The sequence below is a fragment of the Cryptomeria japonica genome, chromosome 8 (genome assembly GCF_030272615.1).
Source record: "Cryptomeria japonica chromosome 8, Sugi_1.0, whole genome shotgun sequence".
Classification (NCBI taxonomy): Eukaryota; Viridiplantae; Streptophyta; class Pinopsida; order Cupressales; family Cupressaceae; genus Cryptomeria; species Cryptomeria japonica.
Window position 1 is genome coordinate 475091107 of NC_081412.1, and position 12998 is coordinate 475104104.

The window sequence follows — 12998 nt, forward strand, 5'->3', positions numbered from 1 at the left end:
AGTATGATTTATAAGTAGAGAGGTTCTATCTAATAAATATTCATCTAAAAGCCTTTGATCTAACTCTCTTTAATTAATTACTTCAAATGAGACCTCTTAAAGCTTATAACATTATATTTTCTAAAAAATGTATGATTTCAGCAAAAAGTAGGATGTACAAAAAAAATGGAAACCAACATTGTGAATTCGCCCTCAAAATTCATAAAAGGTAACTAAAAGTCCCTTAAAAATGTAATAGTGGGAAAAAGAGGTAAACAGGGAACTAAAAACTTAGAACTAGACACCACCATAAGCACTATGAAACCAAGAAGGAAAAAAAACATTAGTACCTATTAACACCGCATTTGATACTCATACCCATTTGAATCAGTCTCACGTCTCAATTTTATAACCACAAACCACATAAAATAGAGCATTTCAGTCAGTCAAGATCACAAGGGATTGAAACGGGTTGCAGGCTACGGGTTGCTTCGATACCCATTTTCAAGTCCTTCTTTAGGGGTTTTCGTCTATTTAATATACAGGAAATGGGGAGCCACGGATCAAATAGGCTACTTTCATATGGATCTCATGGGCTTACGCACCTCTTTAAAAATGAAGTCAAAGCAATATTTATTACAATTAAAAGTGTGAAGAAATTGAAAATCATAGAGCTTGCAAATGAATAGAATTCTCCTAGATAAATAAAAAAATTTAATCAAAATTACAGACAAACTGGGTGTTCTAGAAGCGTAGAGTGCGGCTATCTCCTTCACAGGCGGCTTGGAATAGGGAAGTCGACCCATTGCTGTAATTTCTAACTACATGAAATAATGAAATAGAATATCTGTAAAAACAAACTCTGATAAAAGAAAAACAAAAATCGATTTACCTAGAGCAACATGAAAATGGATGTAGCAACAGTTGAATAGAGGTTTAAAGTTATATTGGGCAACGTATTGTCTTGAGTGAGAGAGGGTTATTTAAAAGAAATGTACGAGCTAAAAAGTTCGTCACCATTCCATTAGTCCTCCATGGGCTTGCAACTTGACAATCACCCCTACTTGTCATATGAAATTTCTATTACGGTTTGAGTATTTCAGTGTCTTTCATTTTGACATTTAAAAAAAATATTAGTTGTATATATATATATGAAATAATCAAACAGGTGAAAGAGAGTCACAACGTCATACCATATTTGTAAGCAAGTGGTATGGCATCGTGTCTTTCACTAACACAATAGTAAAACAATCATGACAAACATACCATCATCTTCATTATCATTATCTGATATAAACTTTAATTGAGGTTAGCACATAACAAGATACCATCATATCATCATAAGAAAATATAAAACTCACACATATAATGAGCCCATTTAAATCACCAATCCTAAGTTCCTTATCATAATAGTCCTGAATATATTGTCAACAACATAACACCATAATATCTCATATACCAATATGGAATGTATAGGACAAGTTAAATCGTCATAAGAAATAATCATGAACCACATATCCTAAATAGTGCAATAATCACGAACGTCATCATAGTCCTAACTTCAATAATCAAACTAGAGCATTGAATCAATATGGTAATCATAATGAATCTACTACTGTCAAAGAGAATATAAATATTAAGAATGAAACAGAAGGAATCCAGAACATGAACACATCTAAAAGTTTAATCACATCCTCTCATAAAGGTTGAATCAGGGAGGGACACTATATCCCCACCCCCCACCCCCCATAGAGCTCGACTTACTCCTAGAAGTCACAAAGCTTAAGTTAAATACATGCATGCATTAGTCTAAAAAATGTTATGAATATTGCCAAATTATACCCTTCGCTCAAGACAATTACAAACAATATACCTATTCTTCTTATTAAAGGATTTATCAATCAATAAAACATCTTAGTTCAATCATTTTTGGAGCTCAAGGTGAGATAAAAACAACCAATTTTTTCCTTTACTTCCTTCAATCATTCAAATTAATGCATTACACAAGAGGTAAAACAAGAGATACCACTCTTACTAGTTACAATGAGCATACTAAATCATTATAATATCTTCAAGCGCATCATTTAACCATATTTTTCAGGGCCAATCCATAAATCTGGTCCCCGAGCTAGCATCTTAAAATGTAAATCACTATAATTCATACTTTTCAAGCATGAAAATACACCTTAAACAAATATACATATGCAAATAAGAAGACAAATATGCTTTTTGCACAACATTTTACACATAGACATTCCCTATCTTATTGAGGAAGTCATGTCAAACATCTATATGGGGGACAAAAATTTCCAAAAAATAAGCTTCCTCAAAGTCAAATATGGTCAAGATATCACACAATAACCAAAACTTATAATACATATACTTAATAGAAAATAAAATTTATGGTATACAAACATCTTAGCCTCCACACACAAAGCACTAATCATGTAGCACAACACTATCTTAATTATGGAGGAGTAAATCTCACTACCTGATACAAACATTCGATGCACCCTTCATTCAATAAATCAATCATAGGCGTCCTTATCAATTAGTTATACATGAAGCATATGTAGGCACTCATTGAAGACATGAAATATATAGTTCATTTACATTTAACTATTTCATATATTATAAACTTCTTAAATCCAGGTGCACTTCTATCTAACATTTCATTAAATATAGTTACCAGTACATTTCATCCTATAAACATATTTCATTTACTCTACTAACATGAGTATTATCTAATTGTTTGCCCAGTCTAGTGCATTTCTTTGTGGTGTCTTCCCTTGCACACACTATCAGAGGTTCAAAATTAACATGATAGAAACAATACTTAACGCAAAACAAGGGCCCACAATGCTCAACATTCAGAATGACCACTATAGAGAGCAAAAAGAGAAAGCCCAAAATGAAAGATCATCAAATCCAATGCTAAATCACAAAAAACTGATGGTGAAATCAACAAGACATAAAGTATGACAAGTGCCACCACATAAAACAAAATGTATGAAAGAATAATCTAGTGATCACCCCTAAAATAAATAAATCTAAAAATCAAATTAACTCCAATGATGCTTCATAGAAATCACAAATAAATCAAGGCAATATAGCCAACTCATCCAATCCACATCATGAGGTGACTAATATCAGTTACACAAAAGGAGGTAACTATTGCACAAGAGCGGTAATGGGAGAAGGAGCAGGGAGCAGTAACATGGGAGTATTCAAATTTCAAATCAACAGCAAGGCGGGAACTCTGGTACCAATGGTGGGAGCGGATAGATGGTTGTTGGCTCCATAGGAGAGAAGGATAAGCCTCTGGACTTTCCGGAAGCTACAGCCATTCATCTGACTAGAGGTACTCTTCCAGAGGAGACAGTGGGTGATAGTTCTAATACTAAATGTTTAGTACAGATGACAAGCTAACAAGATGAGAGGGGGGCGGGTGAATCATACAAACTTATTCCTTCATAAAAATATCAAATTCAACCTCGGTAACCTATACATCAGTAATATAACCAAAACTGCTAAACATGCAAACTCATAAGCATATAAACATCATAACACTCATAACACCAGATTTAACGTGGAAACCCAAATAGGGAAAAACCACTATGGGATTTTGGACCCACTAAGAAATATACTCTTCTAGAGTATGCTCGGTTAAAGCAAATCATGTTAAAGATTACAAAACACATTGCTAGATGTGACCCGATTAAGGGATTTCCCTCAGATCTGTTAGGATCTTAACTTTGTTAGAAGTGACCTTGTAAAAGGATTTCAAACACTCAATTAGAATGTCACCTTGCTAGAGTATTTACAAATAAGACTGTTAAGTCCACTCAGTTAAGAGATTTTCTGTCACTTTACAGAATAATAGTAATGAAAATCTATCTGCAACTTCACATGTAAAATGCTAAAGTAGATTCTTATTTGCTCAATACAATCTATTCATAGGACTTATCTTGTCCTTCTGCTGGGCTCTATAATCTATTTCTCAAACAGGTCTTCAAGCTACAGTGCTTGGTAAATACTGTGTAGCATCCCCTTTTCTTACACTTGCTCGCATACATTGTTTATCAACAGTTTCCTATTTATAAACAATCTGCTAACTGCTTAATCTCCTTGATCACATTTCCCATGATCAATCATAGCCATCAGATCTTCAAACTTGACTAGGTTCAATGTATCCTTCGATCTGAAAAATGTTTTACCCAGCCTTGGAACTTGCATACATTTCTTGGAACTTGTGTTAGGGTATTGCGGTTCAATCTGATCTGTAGATCTTCTTGTTGATTTTCCTTTGCCATAGATTCTTTAACAAACTTGATGCATGACATACCAATCATTTAATCAGTTCCAGCTCATCAGCTTCCTTCATTAAATAATGCTTTTATTCATTCAAAGCATTCTATTATTACTCGGTTGCAACTCGGTGAATACTAAAATTCACTCGGTAGACATTCCGCCTTCATTAACCGATAGCAATAACCTTAGGGTTTACCGACTAGGTTCTTTGCTCGGTAACATAGAATAGTATTAACCTTGCAAACAACAACATATGTAAGATATCAAAACAATCTAAAACATCATGATCTCATCATTGTCTAACTCGGTAATAGTTGCCCATTGAATAACTTATTTCTCCTCATTCATCATATTCTTTCTGTGTCTTTTACAGACTTCTTTATACTCATCAAAACATACTTCTGAAGATATGGCAACATTATAGTGAATTAAAAAATCAATTTCTTGACATAAATGAAAAAATAATAATATTAAGATAGTAAATATCCTTAATCAGTTATATGCATAATCATCAACAACCTTCTCAATATCCTTATTGAAATGCCAACAATCTCTCATTGTAATTGGAATATCAACAATCTCCCTTTGTCTATTATAATGCCAACAATCTCCCCCTTTGGCATTGATGGCAAAACCAATTGATTTGACCTAATTGATTCGGATTCAGATTGCTGTAAAATGCTGAAATGCTCTCCCCCATACATGAGTCTTCTCCTTTTTTATCATCAGTCTTCTCCCCCATATATTAGTCTTCTCCCCCTTTGACAACAATGCCAAAAAGTAAAAGAAATAAACCATAATTTCTTTTGCTGAGAAGTGAATTCCTTGTTGATATGTATCTACTCAGTCTCTGTCGTAGAATTTTGTCTTCAATTCCTGTCCCCTGTTATTGTTTCTTGTACACCTTTACAAAACCTCCTAAAGTGTGTAAATCGACATCAACTCCTATAAGATATTCTCAGTCAGTGAATGAAAGATAGGGGTACGACCCCTAACTTGCTTCTAAGATACTCAAAAGTGTCCCTTGGTAGTGGCTTGGTGAAGATATCTGCTATTTGTTCCTTTGTGCTAACATACTCCAACACCACTTTCTTCTCTTGAACTTCTTCTCTAAGATAATGATATTTGATAGAGATGTACTTTGTCTTAGAGTGCATAACAAGATTCTTTGAAATGTTAATGGCACTAGTATTGTCATAGAATATAGTTACTGGCTTGGTAACTTGCTCATTTATACCTTCCAACAATTGTTTGATCCATGCTATATTAGTGCAATTCAATGCTGCAACAACATATTCAGCTTTTGCTGTTGACTATGAAACACATCCTTGTTTCTTGCTAAGCCAACTCACTAGTCTTTCTCTTAAAAAGAAAGCTCCTCCACTTGTGCTTTTCCCGTCATCAATGTTGTCTGCCCAATCAACATCAGTATAAACTTTTAAATCAAAATCATTTCCTTTCTGATATACTAAGCCATAATCTTCAGTGCCTTTCAAGTATCTGAAAATTCTCTTGATTGCTGTCATTTGTGTTTCCTTGGGATCTGCAAAAAATCTTGAAACTATACCTACTGCATGTGCTATATCTGGTCTATTGTGAACAACATATTGCAATTTTCCAATCATAGATCGGTAGAGTGTCTCATCAGCATATGCAGATTCATCATTCTTTGATAATTTATAGTTGGTAGTCATAGGAGTACTTACTGGTTTTGAATCCTCCATTCCAAATTTCTTCAAGATTTCCTTTATGTACTTGGATTGGGTAATGAAAATCTCATTTTTCATTTGCAGTATCTGTAGACCTATAAAATACTTTATCTCACCGATTAGTGACATCTCAAATTCTTTGCTCATTTTATTTCCAAAGTTCTTGCATAGAAAGTCATTTCCACAAAATATAATGTCATCAACAAATATGGCTGAGATCAGTATTCCATTGTCTTCATCCTTCATATACATATTGTTGTTTTCACTTGTTCTTATAAAACCAATTTTGATCAAATAAGAGTGCAATTTGTCATACCATGCTCTAGGTGCTTGTTTCAAACCATATAAAGCTTTGTTCAATTTACATACCTAATCTTTATTCTTGTCTTCAACAAATCCTTCAAGGTTGTTCAATAAAAACTTCTTCTTCTAATATACCATTCAGAAATGCAGATTTGACATCCATTTGATATATCTTGAAATTCTTGTAAGCAGCATATGCCAACAATGTTCTTATTCCTTCAAGTCTTGCCACAGGTGCCAAAGTTTCAACATAATCAATTCCTTCTTCCCGAGCATAACCTTTGCAAACTAGTCTTTCTTTATTTCTAATGACCTCACCTTTTTCATTCAGCTTGTTTATGAAAATTCACTTTGTATCGATTACATTTTTGTCCTTCGGTTTTGGTACCAGTGTCCATGTGTCATTCTTCTTGATTTGATCAATCTCTTTTGTCATAGCATTTATCCAATCTTCACTGTTGAATGCTTCTTTCACTATCCTCGATTCAAATTCAGATATCAGACATGTGTTTTGTCTCAGTTTATTCCTTGTCATCACTGGATCATCCTTATCTCCTATAATCTGACTTGATGTATGACGTCTTCTAACATATTTGGCTAATATAGGCTCAGTAGGCTCTGTATGATCTTCTTCATCACTCGATAACTGGATATTCTCTTCATTTCCTTTAGTAGTCTTCTCAGTAAGACTTATCGGTTGAACATAGACAAATTCATCATAATATTCTAGTTCCTTGGAATTTCCTTCATCATTTCTTTCTGCAAATTCATCAATTTTCACATTTGCACTTTCTACGATTTTTTTAGATGATTTGATCAGACATTTAAATGCTTTGCTTCTAGAAGAATAACCTACAAATGTTCCTTCTTCACTTTTCTGATCAAACTTGCCATTTCTATCATCTTTGTGTACATAGCATCTACTTCTAAAGATTTTAAAATAACTTACATTAGATTTCTTGTCATACCAGATTTCATATGGTGTCTTCAATGTTCCTTTATTCAGTTGTACTCAGTTCAGTGTGTAAACTACTGTGCTTATTGCTTATCTCCAAAATGTTTGTGGCACTTTCTTTTCAATCATCAGGGTTCTGGCACAATCCACAATAGATCTATTTCTTCTCTTAGCAATTCCATTTTGCTGTGGAGTTCTCAGTGCAGAGACTTGTCTTTTAATACCATGATCATTGCAGTATAAGTTAAACTCATCAGATGTGAACTCACCTCCTCTATCTGATCTAAGACATTTCAGTTGTCTTCCTGTTTCATTTTCAACTCTTGCCTTGTACCATTTAAACATTTGAAAAGCTTCTGATTTTTCTTTTAAAAACATTATTGACATCATCCTTGAGTAATCATCCACAAATAATATGAAATATTTATCACCAAAATAACTCTGAACTTTCATAGGACCACAAAGATCAGTGTGCACAAGATCTAAAATTCCCTTAGAAGTGTAAAACTTACGTGTAAAGCTTGATCTTGTCATCTTTCCCATCTAGCATCATCGGCACATAGCATTCGCAGGTTTCTCAAGACTCGGTAGACCTCTTACTCGGTGCTTCTTACTTATTTTGACTAGATTATGAAAATTTAAATGACAAAACCTTTTATGCCATAACGAGGTATCATCTATCTTTGCATATAAACACTTATTCCGAGTTGAGTCAAGGTGAAATGTGTTACCTTTTGTTTGAGTCCTGGTAGCAGCTAACTTTCCATGCTTGTCATGAACTTTGACAATTCCATTCTAAAATTCTATTTGGTAACCTGTGTTGTTTAGTTGTGCTACACTCAACAAATTGTATTTCAAACCTTCAATGCAATAAACATCATTGGAATTTGCATTGTCAAGAAGTGTTATAGATCCTTTACCTCTTACCAGACATGGTGCATCATTACCAAATCTTACACAGCCTCCATCATAATCTTCTAATATAACAAACTTGTGTTTATCACCTGTCATGTGATGTGAACATCCACTATCTATGATCCAAGAATCATTTTTACTTATACGAGATAGTAGGGCTTTTTCTTCATACCTTTCTTCATCTAATCCATCTTTAATAGCCACATAAACAACTTCCTCTATGTCAATTTCATCTGATTTATCATCATTAGATTCCTCATCAGCTATTAGGCATGTTTTCTTGTCTCTTCTTCTAAAATCTGGGTGTCCTTTGTAATGATTATCTTTCTGTCTATCATCTCGGTAATCTCTCTTTTCACTAGATTCTCTGTCAGGACAGTTAGAAGCCATATGTCCAAACTTATCACAATTGAAACATTTCAAAGTTAGCTTTCCCTTATACTTACCTTTTCCTCTCGGTAGCCTTCTGGCCAATAGTGCTTCAAACTCTTCTTGTTTCTTGATTTCCTCATACAACTTGTGTACTTTTTCCATATTCTTGCAAAATCTCTCACTTGCTCCATTGTGATCTCTTTCAGTGTACTTACTCATTCTATCATTGTAATCATCAGATTCATCAAGATGAAAAGAACTGAATGCAGATTCAACTTTATTTACCGATGACCCACTGCTATCAAAATTACTTAACTCAAAAGCATGTAGCTTACCAATAGTAGCATCAAAGAAACTGGCATATTGGGTACAGACCTCAATTCATTGATTGTAGAGACTCGAATTGCATAAGCTAGTAGAAGGGTTCTTAACAACTTACTTGTTATATCCTTTTCTTCAATGGTTCCACCTGCTCCTTTGATTTGATTGACAATCTCTTTTGGCCTTGTACTATACTAGGTTATGTTCTCACCTTCATTCATCCTCATAGATTCAACTTGTCCTCTTAGACTATCCACTTTTGCTCTTTGAACATGTTCATCACCACCATATACAGATATGAGCTTATCCGACATTGCCTTTGCATCATTGTAGCCTTCTAGATCATTAAACTCTGAGTCAGTCAATGCAGATGTTATTTCAATCATTGCTTGGATATGTTCTTTCTTTGCCTTTATCTCTTCCATTGTCAATGGATAGGTGCTTGGTGTAATGAAATCATTCTCCAGATAATATAGAACATATTCTCCAACTTCTGATAAGTGCAGCTTCATCCTTTTCTGCCCTGTAGAAAAACTTGACTTGTTCAGCTTCGATGCATCCCTTTTATACATCTTTGGCTCTTTGCCTCAAGTACCTTTAAACTTTTTTTTTGGAGTCCCTGGTACCAATTGAAAGTTCTGATACTAAATGTTTAGTATAGATGCCAAGCTAACAAGATGAGAGGGATGGGTGAATTATACAAACTTATTCCTTCATAAAAATATCAGATTCAACCTCAGTTACCTATACATCAGTAATATAACCAAAACTGCTAAACATGCAAACTCAAAAGTATATAAACATCATAACACTCATAACACAAGATTTAACATGGAAACCCAAATAGGGAAAAACCATAGTGGGATTTTGGACCCACTAAGAAATATACTCTTCTAGAGTATGCTCGGTTAAAACCAAATCCTGTTAAAGATTACAAAACACATTGCTAGATGTGACCTAGTTAAGGGATTCCCCTCAGATCTATTAGGATCTTCATTTTGTTAGAAGTGACCTTGTCAAAGGATTTTAAACACTCAATCAGAATGTCACCTTGCTAGAGGATTTACAAATAAGACTATTAAGTCCACTTGGTTAAGAGATTTTCTATCACTTTACAGAATAACAGTAATAAAAATCTATCTACAACTTCACATCTAAAATGCTAAAGCAGATTCTTATTTGCTCAATACAATCTATTCATAGGACTTATCTTGTCCTTATGCTGGGCTCTATACTCTGTTTCTCAAACAGGTCTTCAAGCTTCAGTGCTCGGTAAATACTGTGTAGCATCCCCTTTGCTTACACTTTCCCACATACATTGTTTATCAATAGTTTCCTATTTATAAATAATTTTCTAACCGCTTAATCTCCTTGATCACATTTCCCATGATCAATCATAGCCATCAAATCTTCAAACTTGACTAGGTTCAATGTATCCTTTGATCTGAAAAATGTTTTACCCCACCTTGGAACTTGCATACATTTCTTGGCACTTGTGCTAGGGTATTGCGGTTCAATCTGAGTTGTAGATCTTCTTGCCAATTTTCTTCCTTTGCAATAGATTCTTTAACAAACTTGATGCACGACATACCAATTATTTAATCAGTTCCAGCTCATCAGCTTCCTTCATTAAATAATGCTTTTATTCATTCAATGCATTCTGTTATTACTCAGTTGCAACTCGGTGAATACTAAACTTCACTCGGTAGACATTTCGCCTTCATTAACCGATAGCGATAACCTTAGGGTTTACCGACTAGGTTCCTTAGGGTTTACCGACTAGGTTCTTTGCTCGGTAACATAGAATAGTATTAACCTTTTAAACAACAACATATGTAAGATATCAAAACAATATAAAACCTCATGATCTCATCATTGTCTAGCTCGGTAATAGTTGCCCATTGAATAACTTATTTCTCCCCTCATTCATCATATTCTTTCTATGTCTTTTACCGACTTCTTTATACTCATCAAAACATACTTGTGAAGATATGGCAACATCATACTAAATTAGAAAATCAATTTATTGACATCAATGACAAAATAAGAATATTAAGACAGTAAATATCCTTAATCATTTATATCCATAATCATCAACAACGTTCTCAATATCCTTATTGAAATGCCAACAATCTCTCATTGTAATTGGAATGCCAACAATCTCCCTTTGTCTGTTATAATGCCAACAGTGGGTTCCTCTAGGCTCTTGGAGGAAGGGTCCAGTGGGGGACCCATCCCACATGACAACTCCGGGGAGAGCAGAAAAGATCCAAAAAAATGGTCTTCCCTCTTTGGAACAAGACGAACTGGTAAATCTTCTCTTTCTCTTGTGAAGAATATTTCTGACCTATCTGGTGGTAAGTTTCCTATCTATATCCCTTATCTGGTTTTGGATCACAACATAAATAGTATGTTGAACTCCTTGGTAAACAAATTTATGGGACCACGTCAAAATATTAAAGTTGTTACGGCCTATGCTAAGCCAAAATGGGCCCTTAAAGGCAATGTGAAAATTCCAGCTTTCCGTAAAGGCCTTCTATCTTTTTATTTTTCATGTGAAGAAGATAAACTCATGATTCTCTGCGGGAGCCCTTGGTTGGTAGGAAAGACAACCCTATTCCTTCATAAATGGCAATCTGTGTGGGAGAAAAAGTGACACTAAGCAAACATGCCCTAATCTCACTTTCAACCACACACTTGTGGAATACGAAAGAGCCTAGAGGTATCACACAATTGGCTACTTCTTCTTGTGGAAGAGAGAGCCATGGGCTACCTATTAGGATTTCTATTCCCTTGTTGTAATTGAAAGATAAAATAATGCAAGTTCAATTCCTAACCCCAAAGTGCAAGTATGAACTACTAACAAGATTGCAGAATTGAACTTAAACAATGGAAAGCTGTAAACACAAGGACAAGACAAGAATTTAAATGCGTACCTAGTGTTAAAATCTAAGGGAAAATGTTTGAGATGGGGGCGTGGGCGCCACTATCCTGATTTTGCCCCTGAAACTGCTCTGGAAACTGCTGTTTTGCAACCTGGAAAGCTGTCAAAAATGCTGAAAATGTTGTCTGTCAGGAGGACCAGGGCGCCCAGCGCCCCTGTCCCAGGGACCAGGGCGCCCAGTGCCCCTGTCCTGGCAGGACCAGGGCGCCCCATGCCCCTGTCCTAGTTTTTTGCTTTGAGATTTGGTGTGTTGTTCTGTCTCGGTCTGCTTCTTTCGGATCTGCAACTTGCGGCGTCGTCTGAATTCTGAAACCTGCACTTATATCTGAAAAGGTGTGGTGGGCGGCTATATAGGGTTTTGCCTTAGTCAAACCCCCGCTTCGGTGATTTCCACCTCCACGAATAGCCAAGTTGTATTGTAAAAGTAATGTGTGTGCAGACCTTGTGTGTGTGCAAGATCTAAAATGCAAGTAAGCAAACTAGAGCAACCTAGAAAGTAAACCCTAATTGCTTGTTAATGATAATGTGAATGCTCTAAATCAAGATGCAAAGTGATCTAAAGCATGAATAAAGGATATATTGAAGCTTATGCAAAGACATGAAAACAACATGAAATCATACCCAACCCTTAAGGGAGGAGTACAAGCCAATCTTCAGTCGGTAATCTCCTATTGTTCTTCAATGTCTCCCAAGCCCTAAATGAATAAAATTGATAAATCCTTGATAGAAGGATGTTGAATGTTATTGAAGTCTTCAAAGATCTGCTCTTTCGCTGCATAGAAGGTCCCTGAAAACAAAATTCGGATCCTTTCAAATGAAGAAAGAGAGCTCTTATATATGAAACCCTAGATCTTAATTTCGACTTTTGGCCGACCTAGAGATTGAATATCCCGCCAATTTCTTGGGGTTAAGCTTTATTTTATGATTGGATCGCGCTCCTAAAATTTCGGGAAAAATGTCCGGGACCATGTGCACTCCGGGCGCCATGGTCCCGACAACTTTTCACCAAATTTTCAGGGCCGTCGGATATGATGATTTTAGAGAGAATCCTGAAGTTACAGCTGATTTCAAGATGTTTTGACCCCTGAAATCAAGCCCCCAAGTTCAAAATAGGACCTAATTAGGGTTTTTGATTAAATGATGTATTGGAAGAATAAAATGAAAGGGGCACACTTTAATGAAAAGGGCC